At 34.3% G+C, this 14,215-nt stretch overlaps 1 long non-coding RNA gene across 1 annotated transcript; it reads right to left on the bottom strand.

Annotated features, from left to right (window-relative positions):
- Positions 1-8,000: 8,000 nt before the first annotated feature.
- Positions 8,001-9,972, bottom strand: LOC138319941 (uncharacterized). Its single transcript, XR_011208052.1, has 3 exons — positions 9,646-9,972; positions 8,934-9,018; positions 8,001-8,615 (listed from the first exon to the last, which is right to left on the bottom strand). It is a non-coding gene; the product is annotated as an uncharacterized lncRNA (long non-coding RNA).
- Positions 9,973-14,215: the final 4,243 nt, after the last annotated feature.

Raw genomic sequence — 14,215 nt, 5'->3', positions numbered from 1 at the left:
ACTAAGAGATACCTGTCAGCAATGTTCTACTATAAATGAACAACAGCGACATTAGACAGAGTTTTGTGTAAACTTAAAGCGGCGTATCATTCTAAGAATCTGATCAGCTCTGGAAACTTCGGGAACGATAAAATGCAAATCAGATTTACATATAGTCAATGAAAAAGTGACGAAACGGATGAATTTTAGTACTGGCAAAAGATATTTACAGCGTTATTTAGCAGATTATATTTAATTTATTTCACTTCATCCTAGATCCTATGTTTACGTTGCACTATCGCTTTCTAACTTATGACCATATACCGACCGCATTTCCTGCGGTCATAATAAACATCTTTAAAAATACCCAGCCTTACGTAAGAGAAACATAATAAAAAAAACATACAATGTCAGTCTGGATGTCTAAGCTCTAAATCTGATGTACCCCACAAAGGCATTCAAGTACGACACAGTCACCACGTTCTTATAGAGACTGGACAGTGCTGTAATGGGTGACTATTTTTATCAGCAAAACAACCCTTTCATATCGATATCAATAAAATTAACAATTAACGAAGTTCAAAGTAATTTCACATTTCAAGTTCTGATGAAGTAAAGGAAAGTATATATTACAATACATCAAGGACGTAAACCATCTCCTTGCAATAGTCCCAGGGGTAATGAGCGATCGATAGTGCTATGTACAACTGTTGCCGAGGATGATATTTCATACAGGCTTGTGGGTATCTCTGTACGGGTTATTCATTAAATATGTTACATTTTTGTACGTGCAAAATATCTCTGAGCAAGGCCTTATTGATGCATATTGTACTAGAAATTAAGGTTTTAAAAAGTAGTCATCGATCACTTCATGTCTAACAGACATATTTGTAGTTTTCAATTTTTGTTCTATTCAAAATATAATAATAGTAGATTATTCAGCATTTAAGCCCGATAATTACACTGCTGTGCAATTAATACAAGTTTAAACGTTATATATGTTTCACAACTATTCTGACATTGTATAAGCTCTGATGTTAATGGTTTCTTTCATAGGGATATACTAGAATTAAATTCTTCACATATTATATGTGATACAAGTTTTTTATGTAATTGTGCTTCGTCTGTCGTCGTTCGCCGTGGGAAGGCCCATGGTAGTCATATTGGGCCTGCAGTATACTGGCATAAAGAGGTACCATTTTTTTTTCAAATTAATGACCTTGACCGACATTCAAGTTCACAGGAAACAAACATGCTAAATCTGGAAACAACTTACTGAGTATTACAGTTCTACTATATACAGTATTACCAGTCAACTGACTGTTAAAGCTTCCTGTATTTCTTACAGATATGTATGTTCCAGATTTGAATTGTTCTAACATTGACTCAGTCATTCTGAATTTGAACAACACTTGTCCATCGGTGAATTATTTGAATACAACTGATTCGACACTATATTGCAGGTAAGTTGTTTTGTCCCTTACCAGAACTTGAGAGACTAACGATTTGCGTCGTGTCAAACTCTCGGTGTGTTCGTACTTACGTACATTATATTACTTGGTTTTATCTTCAGTACTATACGGCACTAGAATTGCATTAGTAATGAATCAATCTTCGGGAAGCTATTGTCCTGTACCAAACCTTGAAACCGTTACATGTACTTTGAATTTTGACCTGCATTGAACAAAACGCTTGTCTGTACCCTATGTTCTATTGGGTAATACACTGGAACTTCATACCTGGTATATGTGTTAAGTATCGTTACCCACACACAGGGTACCGTGACCTATATTTTGGACCATGTCCTCTAGTTCAGTAAACTGTTCTATATTTTGAAGTACTGGAAATGTGGTTCACGTAGGTTACTGTGACCTATATTTTTACTTTTCTCTTTTTAAGAAAAAAATATCTGATCATTTTGTCATATGATTAATGCACTTCCAAGTAATATATCATCTTATTGATCACCATGACATCGTTTGAGAAGTGCAGTTATTCTTGCATGTCATTGAATTAGTCTGAACTGTAGCATGATGGATCTGAAAATGATAATTGAGTTGACTGAAATGTTATGCCGGACTTGTCACTAATGAAAATGAACTGAAACTTTCGTTGACGAAGATTACATTTTAAATGCTTTCAGCCACCTTCGTGCCACTTTACTTTGCGCCAAAGTTGCATTTAATTGGTCACCATTTCCCCCTGAAGCTTTTAACGATATTGTGATGTTCAACACAATCAAAGGCAATGAGGCCATATTCAGAGGAGTCTTTGGCGGAAACAGTGTATCTTCTTGCAATGTTTGTAAGTACATGATTAAAAAAAAACTCAGTAGACATTGATGGTCATTTGAATAAATAATTATCTATTCATTTAGCTACATGTAATTCATTTTATGTCACGAATATATTCTTTTTTAACTTTGACTGAAACTTTTCTCTTTTTACAACAAGCGATGAATAGACTAGAATATTGTAATTATCCCCCGTGAAACGCCTATGTGGGGGAAATTGTTTTGGGCTCCGTCTGATCGTCCGTCCGTCTGAGATCAATTTCCGGACTATAACTCAAAAAACAGTTGAAATCGTCCCCTTGAAACTTTCTGTATACAACAGACAAGTACCCTAGTTGTGCCTTCTGCTATTGCACACCTTCTATTTTGGAATTTTTTCCGTTACCATGGAAACTTACTCAAAAAATACCAAGTTACTGTTTCCTTTCCCTTCAATCTTTGGAATTTTTTCTGTTACCATGGAATAACAGTTAAAATACCAAGTTACAGTATTTATTTGTTACCTACTGTTATTCGTGTTTCACAGTTTTACAATACTCGCATACGTTTTAAATTATACCTGGATAATTGTTACTATGGCTTGTATGGATTTGGGATTTATTCCAACTGCGGGGCGCGGGGGATAAGGCCACGCTTTGCGGCTCCTTGTTTTAGAGTGACTTCAAGCAAAGTTGTTTAAACCTTCTTACTTGTAGTGGATGGAGATGGGGAAATGATATATTGGCATCTGAATGGAAGTGTCATTCCAGACAAAAACTTTATACAACCTGGAAATTGTACCAGTGATAACATAGAATACTTAGGCGAGTACATTTGCCACGAATCTACACCTATATATCATGGACCGCTGCTGCCTGATGACGCATGTGGGTAAGTGATTCAAATAACTTTATTAAACCGCAAGGTTTTATATAGTTATATAGAATACATTTAGAACACTTTTGCATTCGAAGTACGTAACGATTTCAATATTGAATATTTACAAAACATTTCCGTTGTTTCGGTCTTTCTCATGTTTTGATAAAGTACTTTATCAGTAAGGACAGATTTACTTAATATGCTTGCGCAGGAAAAGAATATTATTGAAAATTTAACACTTGTTTGTGTTATAAAAGAAAGTTTGAAGGAGATGAATCTTATTTACAGGGCTGTGTTAGCGAAGAAGGAGTGCATTGACAGAAACATGTATAGCTGGGCCGGTAAAGTCTGCGACAATGTATGGGATGTATTTGGAAACAGAGTAGAGGAGATGTTAGGGAAGAACACAAGCCTAGACTATTGTAAGTAATTTGAAATGAAAGAGAGAACGATATCAGAACCACTCTCATATTTTCCTCGTCAATAATTATTTTTGTAATGCGTAACAAATGAATAAAACAAATTCGAATGCATTTTACAACAGCCAAATAGTAAATATTATGTTTGTTTTAGGTTCAAAATCCTTTGAAATAACTTTTTCCGTTATGGTTCCACCAAACGCGGATATACAGACCATTCTTCGATCCGGGGCAAGTATTGCTATTATTTTTTTATGTTTAACAAAAAGCAGTGATTCGATATTGAAATATGCCTTTTTACAGGTCAATTTACAATAGACAGCTACCAGATGAGTTTAATAAGTATGATATTTTTCTGCCATAACTACGTGAAACGAATTTTATGTTGACATAATAATAACCTACGTATATCACTCTAAAACTTTCAAAATAAACGTTTTTTATTGTATGTTAAGCGAAATATGTATGTTCGTAACATATTCATAAACAGCCGTGATTTTTCACTTTTTGAAACTCTTCTAGGTCGGTGCTCTGTTATATGATCTGGAATTCAACGACTTTGAAGTTCTTTCCATTACGTAAGTGAAATATATTTTGTATCAAATTTATATTTCTACATCAGAAACAGTGTGTCCACTCTATTGAAATCCGGATATAGTGTTAGTCTTCCTCTGCCTGTCTCTTTGTGTGTTGATTTTTCTATCCTTATTTCCGTATGTTACTTTCCAGATGATAAATTCAGAACGGATAGATCATACAATGAGGTAACACAGCTTGAGATATATTTAAGGTATCGAACACCGAAAGGTCACTGTTACTTAAAAAAATTGTTTCGATAAAGATGATAACCTTAGAAGGGATTGGTAGATTTTCATGAAACTTCATACAACGGTAATTTATGAGGACACACAGCTTGGGGAACTACAAAGGTCTCTGTTATTACAAATAGGCTAAATTCAATGCCGTAGCTTTTGAGGACCAAGAGGGGTCATGCATTGCCTCAACAATACTGTCGGAATTCTTGTTTATCAAGTAATTGAAATATATACATATTGTCATGGAACACATGTATATGATATGTGTCATTAATAATCTTGTTTAAATTTTGTTTAAAAAATTACCCTATCTTTCCTATTTTTGACACATCTTTCGTAAAAACTGAACAGACAGTGTTATTACATTATTTAGCACACTTGATAATTTCTTACACCTGGCGGTTTTTTTTTCGGTTAATGTTTTTATTACAGAATAACATTGTACTCGGTTGTTTGTGTGATGACTAAAAGAGATCTCTGATCAGGATTTTGACAATATTAATTTAGCATTTCGCATCCGAAAAACTTAATCTGAATACTACGGTCATAAAGACGTCAATCCGAAATTAAGACGTGTTATATAACTGTTATACGTTGTAATATTTCAAGAAAATATCCATTATAAATTTGTATTGAAGGGGATGCTATTTGTATGCATGCTATCAACAATTTTGATTTCATAAGCAGTATGGTTTTTAGTTGGGCGAGTGAAAGGGAATACCTTTCTCTCAAACGATATTACAACACTTCCTCAGACAATACTCAGATGTGTCGCCTGCTAGAACCAAACAATATGACCTATATTTTTGACCTTGGCGTGTATTTAAATATAAAGTTTGTCTTCATTCTATAACTTTGACATATATATACTTCTTTCTTTGTATATGTGTCCATTTAGGCAAAGGAAAGACAACCTAATCTCTCCAGCTAAATGATGGATAACCACAACAGCACCATGCTTTCCATTCAGGATTCAATACGATTTCATATGTATATAGGCAGAATAAGATACATCGAGCACTTTATTTGCATTAAAAATGACGAAAACATGTGGTCTTTTGAATTTGTAAAACAGATTTTCTTTGGTTTTAAATTCATTAATCCTCTATAATTTGTTTGTAGTGGGAATAATAGAAGAAAACGTCAGACAGACAACAACAACAGCTCTTTATATATTGTGGTGATTGAAGTCAAGGCTGGAATTGACGTAACTGCTCAAATGATCGAGGAAAAATTTAGAAATGCCGTTGATAAACTAAGCATTTCAAGCGTGTTATATGGTTCTACTATTGTTGTTCGAGAAGCGATTAAAGCAGGTTAGTTCTTTGCTTATATTTGCTTATATTTGTCTTTGGCCAATATATTAAAATATGTTTTGAAAAATGTCAAAAGGATTGAAGCAGGTTCTTTGCTTAGTGAATATATTTAAGTATTATAAAGATGTATTTTTTTCTTTTTTTTATGGAGTTTGGTGTTGATCTCATCTTCATTTTCATAAAATCTTTTTTTTATGCTCATATTTCAAATTCTATATATAGTATAGAATAAATTCATATTGGGAAAATCATAGGCACAACAACATATAGTTTATTATTGATTCAAACCGAACCCTCCTTTCAAGAACTTTCATATCCTTTTACAACAAGACCAGTCATAAGCTTATGAATCTAACGTTTTAATTGTATTTAATTGCATATCATTCATGAAAAAGTATTGATCATGTTTTATTTGCAGCCCTCGGAAATGTTTGCTTTCAAGAACTAGATGAAGCAATTGTATTTGCTACTTTCGAGCAATGTTCCCATGAATATCAGCAATTAACGTATTTGCAAAAGGTACTGCACGATTTAATAGACGTTTCGAACAATACTTCAATAGCGAAACACTTACTAGCAAGAGCCGATGCTGAAACATGTAGGTGAGTATTAAATACATCATAGACTTTGTTCCTTTTTTCGCTTGATTCGGCCAAAACATTCAACAATATTTTGTCCACACTGTTGATATTACTTCTTTGCCCGATGATATATATTTATATATTAGCGCTATAATTATATATTATGGAAGCACTAATTCTTATGTCTACGTGTTGTTCTAGTACCTACCGGTATATACTTTAATCTCTTATCATTCAACGGTATAATATTTTCAATCTGTTCCATCGGGTTGGGTTTTGTTTTCTCTCGTTTCTCAAGGGTTGTTAACATAATAAGGGATCGTTTCCCTTAAAAAAATCAGAGACGGTAGCTGGGGTACCTATAGGACTTAAAGTTTAACAATTGTTTAATTTCCTAAACCAATGTGCATTTCGTTTGAAAGAATACACGGTAATAGCAGCAGAAATTGTATGGTATGGGACTTGCGTTCGAGAGGGCTCGAAATTTGTGAATTTCCGGTCATGCACAATACTGTGTTAATGAGTCACGACTAACGTCATACACTAGAGACAATTGATATTATTTTTAGAACACGTAAGGTTGCAGTACATATGCACTTATATGCGTAAAAACTGTTGAAATCATACAGAAATCTACCGCGTGCACAAACTTTGAGCCCTGTCTGTAAAGGCCGTCGTTTTGGTTCCATTTGCTCTCAGAAGAAACAAAGACCGATGTCACAAATTTATAAACAAAACAAAGAACACACATGCCCCTCCTTCCCACGGGCATTTGCAGAAAAAAAGATAATCTGACAGCGTGTTGTGGTTATAATATAGTAAAGGATTGGCAACTCGGCCACATGGCCTACGGCACCCCACTTCACTTTGAGCGATTAAGATGCACATATATTCCAACTAACTTGTTACAAAATATACACAACCGTACATCGGAAATGTTTATTTTTCAATAAACGTATCATTCATTGCCAACACTTATACACAACTTGAGAAATCCGAGAAAACATTATCAAATCCTGACGATTTCCCAAACTACTAGCTGTCCTGGTCCAAAATCTCATTATCATAAGGGGTTTACTGCCATTGAACCCTATCTGTGAACGCCGAAAGTGTAAGACAATTACGACAGGTATCAATAGTGCATGATCAAAGACACGTACTCCGCAGCGTCGAGAATCAAAACGTTTTTCATTGAATGGTTCGTTTACAAGATGGGCAAGGCCAAATATGACTTGAAGGGCACATGGGTTTAGATGATACAATTTGGTGTATACATGTGTTTCTTATTGGAATATCTATGAATGACAGTTTAACTTAGATAAAATCTCAACTGTCTTACCGTAAAAACTTGGGTATAAATGTGATAATTCAATGCAAAACATTCCCAATAAATCGCCATACTTGTACACATGTCAATGTTTGAGATAATACACATGAATAGTTATTAGACATATTTGTAAAGATTAGAATCTAGTTAATTCAAATTGTCACAATGAGTAATGTGTTTTGACTTTTTGCACACGGCCTGCAGCCGGGACATGGCGGTTCGCTACGTATACGTTGGCCGACAGCGGCCGTCACCTGGTACACATATTTTAGAAAAAGGTGTACCTGAAAAATGTGTACCATGAACCTTGTACACGCGAATTAGAAAAATGTGTACATGAAAAATGTGTGCCATGACAAATCATATTGACACATTTTTCCATAACCTCCGAAGGCCTACGCTGCTTCTATAATAGAGAGCAACCAACTAAATGATTTTACATAGACCACAGTGTTAAACTTTGTTAAAGTTTTGTACTGTATTATTAAAACAAAGGAATATTAGTTAGCTGTTGTGTTCTATAATTAAAGTCTAGGTTCTCATATAACACTAAATAGAAAAAAAAGTTTGGGTCCTTCTGCTCAAACTCCAACCAGGGTAGCTTTATTGAAATCAGGCGTATTTTGCACTAAAAAGTCCTGAAATCCTAATGCTTTTACCTATTCATTATCAAAGTTGATATTTTGAACCTAAATCTCAATATGAATTTCCAAATTCATATCATGGTTATCTAGGAATAATTACCTGTCAGAAAACATTTTTACTTTTGAAATTCATAATTAGCCAGCCAATCAGCGGCCGGGCTAAAATTCTATCCTGGGCTCAATCTTGTATACACAGGGGCCATTTCGAAGGTCTTTTTTCTATTTAGTTGGTTGATCCCTATAGCAGAAATTAAAATTCCAATACTCACCTATGATGTAAAGTGTATTTCGGCTGTATGTCAAATCTGTAATATGAACTTAATCGGTCAAGTGGTTTGTCCAGGACAGGGCTTCACCTTCGGACAGTCACCCGCGGAGTAGTTCTGAAAACATGAAATATTGAACTTACACACTGTGTTGATTAATTGCAAATTATGTATTAAATATTGAAATAGTATTAATGTTGTTTAAGTTAATTATTGGTTACATCATTAAACTTTATGAATATAATGAAAAAATAGGAAAAGTCCCAAGCCAAAGGGAGATAATCCATTACATAATCAGGTACCCCTATAATATAGAAAATGTCAAGATTTTGGAAGAAATCCAGATATACCATACCTTTTACATATTCAAATTTACCAGGAACATGGTTCCAGAGCCTTTCTGTTTAAAATAAACAAATTAAACAAAGATCAAACCTGTAATGAGCACAAAAGATGCATGTCTTTGTCCGTGACTGGAATCTGTGCAACCAACATATATTTCCGGAAATCTTGAATGACCCTGAAACACCATTAATATGTTTCATTAACAGAAAAAATATTCACAAAATGGTATTTTTCATCATTATAACATAAAATTCATACTTTTAATAAACTTATTAGCCCTAATATTACAATTAATCAGTACAATTAGTTAAATTGGCTTACCTGAGATGAACAACCCCCCCCCCACCCCCCCCCCCCCTCCCACCAATTATACCTGGCAGGTATAAATACCACACCCCAAACTAGACATTATGTAATACAATGTAATTGTCTCCCCTTAATGTTACCAATTTCAAATGTATAAGCTGTAACGTATAAGTTTTATATCTTTATGGCTTTCGGCACTCCAATATGGCAGAGACGACTGCCCCCCCCCCCCTCTCCTCCCAATTTCTTGATTTGACCGCTAATTCCTAAAAACATGCATACAGTTCCGTGAACTAAATTCTGACAACTGAGGAGACCATGCACCGCGCACCCATGTGATCGAACCCATCTGATGTTAAACGCACATGTCACACGTTTATAGCCGTGCTAATTACCTGAATCTACGTTATATGTACCATTAACTTACTGGCCAATTCTAAATAAACTGCATGCATAGTCACAGTGACACGTATTATTCTAAAACTTGGCGACTCACCTTTGTATCTATGGACTCACTCGGCTCCAGTGACTGACTCTTATACTTCCGGTTGCGTTCGCTATAGAGAGCAACCAACTAAATGATTTTACATAGACCACAGTGTTAAACTTTGTTAAAGTTTTGTACTGTATTATTAAAACAAAGGAATATTAGTTAGCTGTTGTGTTCTATAATTAAAGTCTAGGTTCTCATATAACACTAAATAGAAAAAAAAGTTTGGGTCCTTCTGCTCAAACTCCAACCAGGGTAGCTTTATTGAAATCAGGCGTATTTTGCACTAAAAAGTCCTGAAATCCTAATGCTTTTACCTATTCATTATCAAAGTTGATATTTTGAACCTAAATTTCAATATTTATTTCCAAATTCATATCATGGTTATCTAGGAATAATTACCTGTCAGAAAACATTTTTACTTTAGAAATTCATAATTAGCCAGCCAATCAGCGGCCGGGCTAAAATTCTATCCTGGGCTCAATCTTGTATACACAGGGGCCATTTCGAAGGTCTTTTTTTATTTAGTTGGTTGATCCCTAATACACTTTTCCTAAATATGTGTGCATGAAATATAAGCTTTTAAAATAAAAGTGTTGATCAATATTGATTATTGATCATTCTAAACTTGAGCTTCCGACATAATAACATAATGAAGGATTGATTTGAATATATTTTTATCGTTATGGAGATATAACCAAAAAATCTTGAGTATACACTCAGATTTTTGTATGTATCTCCATAACATACAATTTACTGAAGATAATCCATGAAGAATTCAAAATTCATTTCGGAACTCTTTTTTTATGAAATCATTACGCCTTTGTCTCAATCAGAACCGACGTTACAGACGACGACAGTATTTTTTAATTATTGGCTGTTAAAGTTAATTGTTAAGCCAATGAAAATGCTTTAAAGTTATATGTGCCGTAACTGGGCGAAAATTTTGGCATGTTGATTTTTCTTCGTTAATCTATTGAAAATCATAAGGTTTGATTAATTAAGCCGTGAAAATTTGTAAAATGGCTTCAGATGCCTTATAAACTTTAGTTACAACACAGAAATTATGTACTGGAAAAATTGTTGTTTTTTATGCCTTTATAATATGTATATTTAGATGGAAAGTTTCCTGCAGAAATCACTTTATAATTACTGATAACATTGTAAAAATGTGAAATGAAATTGTAGACCACGATTTGGCTTCATGGTCTGACCGTAGGTACTCATTTCGCTTTACTATAGATGTACATATAATGGTTTTTGGCAGTACTGCAAAAAATCATTTTCTGCTCTTATTTATAGTTGTGAAATTAAAACAAATGCATTGAAAGTACTGTAATTTTCAAAATGTTAAAAACTTTTGATGATGAATAACATATCAAAAGCTTATCTTGATTCGTGAGTATGAAAAAAACGGCACATATAACTTTAATAATACAAGCAAAATTGAATCATTGATCGATAGCTTAAAGTTTGAGTTTCAATAAACGTAATAAGTGCCAGTTGCAAAAAAGATAAACAGTATATCTTCATTACTGTATCATGTATATCTATAAAACTGGTTTATAGAAAAATGCATGCATATTATTTGTCACGTTACACATTTTAAGTCACCTGAGACGAAGTCTTAAGTTACCTTTTCTAATTGCCTTTTGTCCGTCATCATGCGTCGTGTGTCGTGTGTCCGTAAACATTTTACATTTTCGACTTCTTCTCCAGAACTGCTGAAGCAATTTCAATGAAATTTTGCATAAACCATCTAAGGCATAAGACCAATCAAAATTGTGAATTATATGGTCCCCACCCCAAGATGGCTGTGGGAGGGGCCAAAAAGGATGAAACTGACTAAAAATTTGAAAAATCTTCTTCTCTACTCACAGATATGGTAGAATCAAATACTCTTCATAGATAGAATGGTCTGTTACAAAAGTTGTGAACTATATGACCCTGGGGTCTCCCGTTTTCCCCTGGGGAGGGTGTTAAATTTTTGAGCATTATTTGGTCATTTGTAATACAAAATGAATCAAATGTCAAAATTATCAGTATGAGATGGCCACTAAATCCTATTAACAAATTTTCTATGACTGACCACCAGGGGCCTTAGGGGCGGGGTCAAAATCGGTCAAATGGTTTCAAAAATCTTCTTCTGAAATTCTGGAAATAGTAGAATCAAATACTTTTCATAGATAGTCCTTAACAAAAATTGTGAGTTATATGACCTTGGGGTCTATTGTTTCCCCCATGGGAGGGGGTCAAGTTTACTATAGTTTATATAAGGAAAAAACATTTATGAGCTTTTTTGCTCAATTTTCATAGGAAATGAGTCATTTAGCATAATAAGCCTGAGATAGCATTTTAACACCATATCGATATTGGTCCTGGCCGCCCCCTGGGGGCAGAGGGGAGAGACCAAAAAAGGTCAAATAGGCTAAAACATCAAAAATCTTTTTCGGAAATTCTGGAAATGGTAGAATCAAATACTCTTTATAGATGAAAAGGTCTTAAGGTGTTTTATAAAAACTGTGAATTATATGACTCTGGGGCCTCACATTTCCCCCTGGGGAGAAGGTCAAGTTTACTGCAGTTTATATTGGAAAAACACATTTATGAGGATTTTTTACTCAATTTTCATAGATATAAAGAGTCAAATTTGGTTAGAATTATTAGCCTGAGATAGCATTTTAATATCGAGATCATATATATAATTGGTCCTGGAAGACCCCCCAGCGGGGCAGAGTGGCGGGGCTAAAAAGGATCAAATAGTCTAAAACTTCAAAAATCTTCTCAAATTCTGGAAATGATAGAATCAAATACTCTTTATAATAGGAAAGTTTTTCATGTGTTTTTTTTATAAATATTGTGAATTATATGACCCTGGGTTCTCACGTTACCCCCTGGAAAAACATATAAATGAACATTATTTGCTCCATTTTCATAGGAAATGAGTTAAACTTGATTAGAATTATTAGTCTGAAAAACAGCATTTTAACATCCATATCGGTCCTCGCTGACCCCCTGGGGGACCAGAACGGCGGGACCAAACAGGGTCAAAATGACAAAAAAAAATTTAAAAACTCTTCTAAGTTTTCAGGTTTGATGGAAGCAAATACTCTTCATAGACTAAAAGTCAAATTAATAAAATCACTGACCAACTTCAAGGTCCAGTATATAGTGTTATTATGTTTTTAATTTGTTTCAATATATATTCAAACTCAGGTGACTATTAAGGCCCATGGGCCTCTTGTTCATATACACATTTTTCCATTTCGCATATTTAATTCGCGTGTACGAGATGTCATGGTACACATTTTTCTTAAGGAGTTTCATGTGGATTTTACTAGGAATATGACGATTTGTTATTAAGATATCAAAAATAAAGACATAATAGTACTTTATTCAAGTGAATGTTGATGCAATTTGAGGAAAAAAATCTTTGTTTTAAGTAGATACAGACGCATTATTGATGATATATAGATCGGTTAAGCTGACTAGCCATTCATTCACAGCTCAGCTAACCGGTCAATGATGATTACAGGTGGCTGGTACTGCTATGTTTTGCGTAGTCTCTCTCCCCTAAAAAATACAGGTAAAATAGATTGACCTGGCCAAATTCACTGGTTGTGACAGTCCCATTATACTAGGAGTTATCAAGAATATACATCTCTTGCCATGAGGGTGAGTGGTACCCGACTATCTTGTTGCGTCACTTCAGTAGTATAGAACTTTCGTCTTTCACAGATATGGTTCAACGGCAGTGAAGTTCATATAGTTGCAAAATGAAGTGCGATCGTGGGGGGCTTGTTGCCATACTTTTTCGACGGAATCTGTTAGAAATAGACAACTGAGACATGGATCCCGATGTATAACTACATTACATGTACATGTAGACAATTTTGATGTGTTGTTTTTCAATGAGGGTAGTTATTGACGTACTATTTCATATATACACATGAAGTCCCATATTTCACTGCATACTGTCAATAGTTTACGTTGCGAACGTAACATGCGGTGTCTGTCGGGTTTGTTGCCCTCAAGATGGGTGGTTTACACTCTCAACATTTTTTTAAAAAGTATTTGTAGGCTGTGTTGAAAGATATCCTGACATAGTGAATGTACATTAATCAAAGTTTACATCCGTGTTATATGCTTTTTTTGTAATATACACGTCTATTTCAATAAATTGATTACTTTGAAAGCTGCCTTTTCAGTTGTTTCTCAGAAATAAAAGTTGAGAATGAAATGCAAGGGAAAAACAAACAAACGTTATACAACTACATTTTGTATTTGATCGATACTGTTTTGTGTGTTTATGAAGCCTTGCACCAGTCTTCAAAACAATATATGTATTAACAGATCTATGTAAAGATCCTTTTTATATATGTTTCTGATCATACTGTCTGTTCACAGAATAGACGGATATTTTTTCTGACACAACCGCCGTAGATCATGTTTTGTAACAATAATATCAAAATTTAGAGCGTAAGCCGTATGCACCGCGAGATCCACATTTTATGCATTTGGACTAGGCATAACACAGGTACTTGACGCATTATTAATATCACCTTCGAACACATAA

The sequence above is a fragment of the Argopecten irradians genome, chromosome 3, assembly GCF_041381155.1.
Source record: "Argopecten irradians isolate NY chromosome 3, Ai_NY, whole genome shotgun sequence".
NCBI lineage: Eukaryota > Metazoa > Mollusca > Bivalvia > Pectinida > Pectinidae > Argopecten > Argopecten irradians.
Note: the sequence above shows the minus strand (reverse complement) of the source record. Positions and strands in the feature narration are given on the sequence as shown.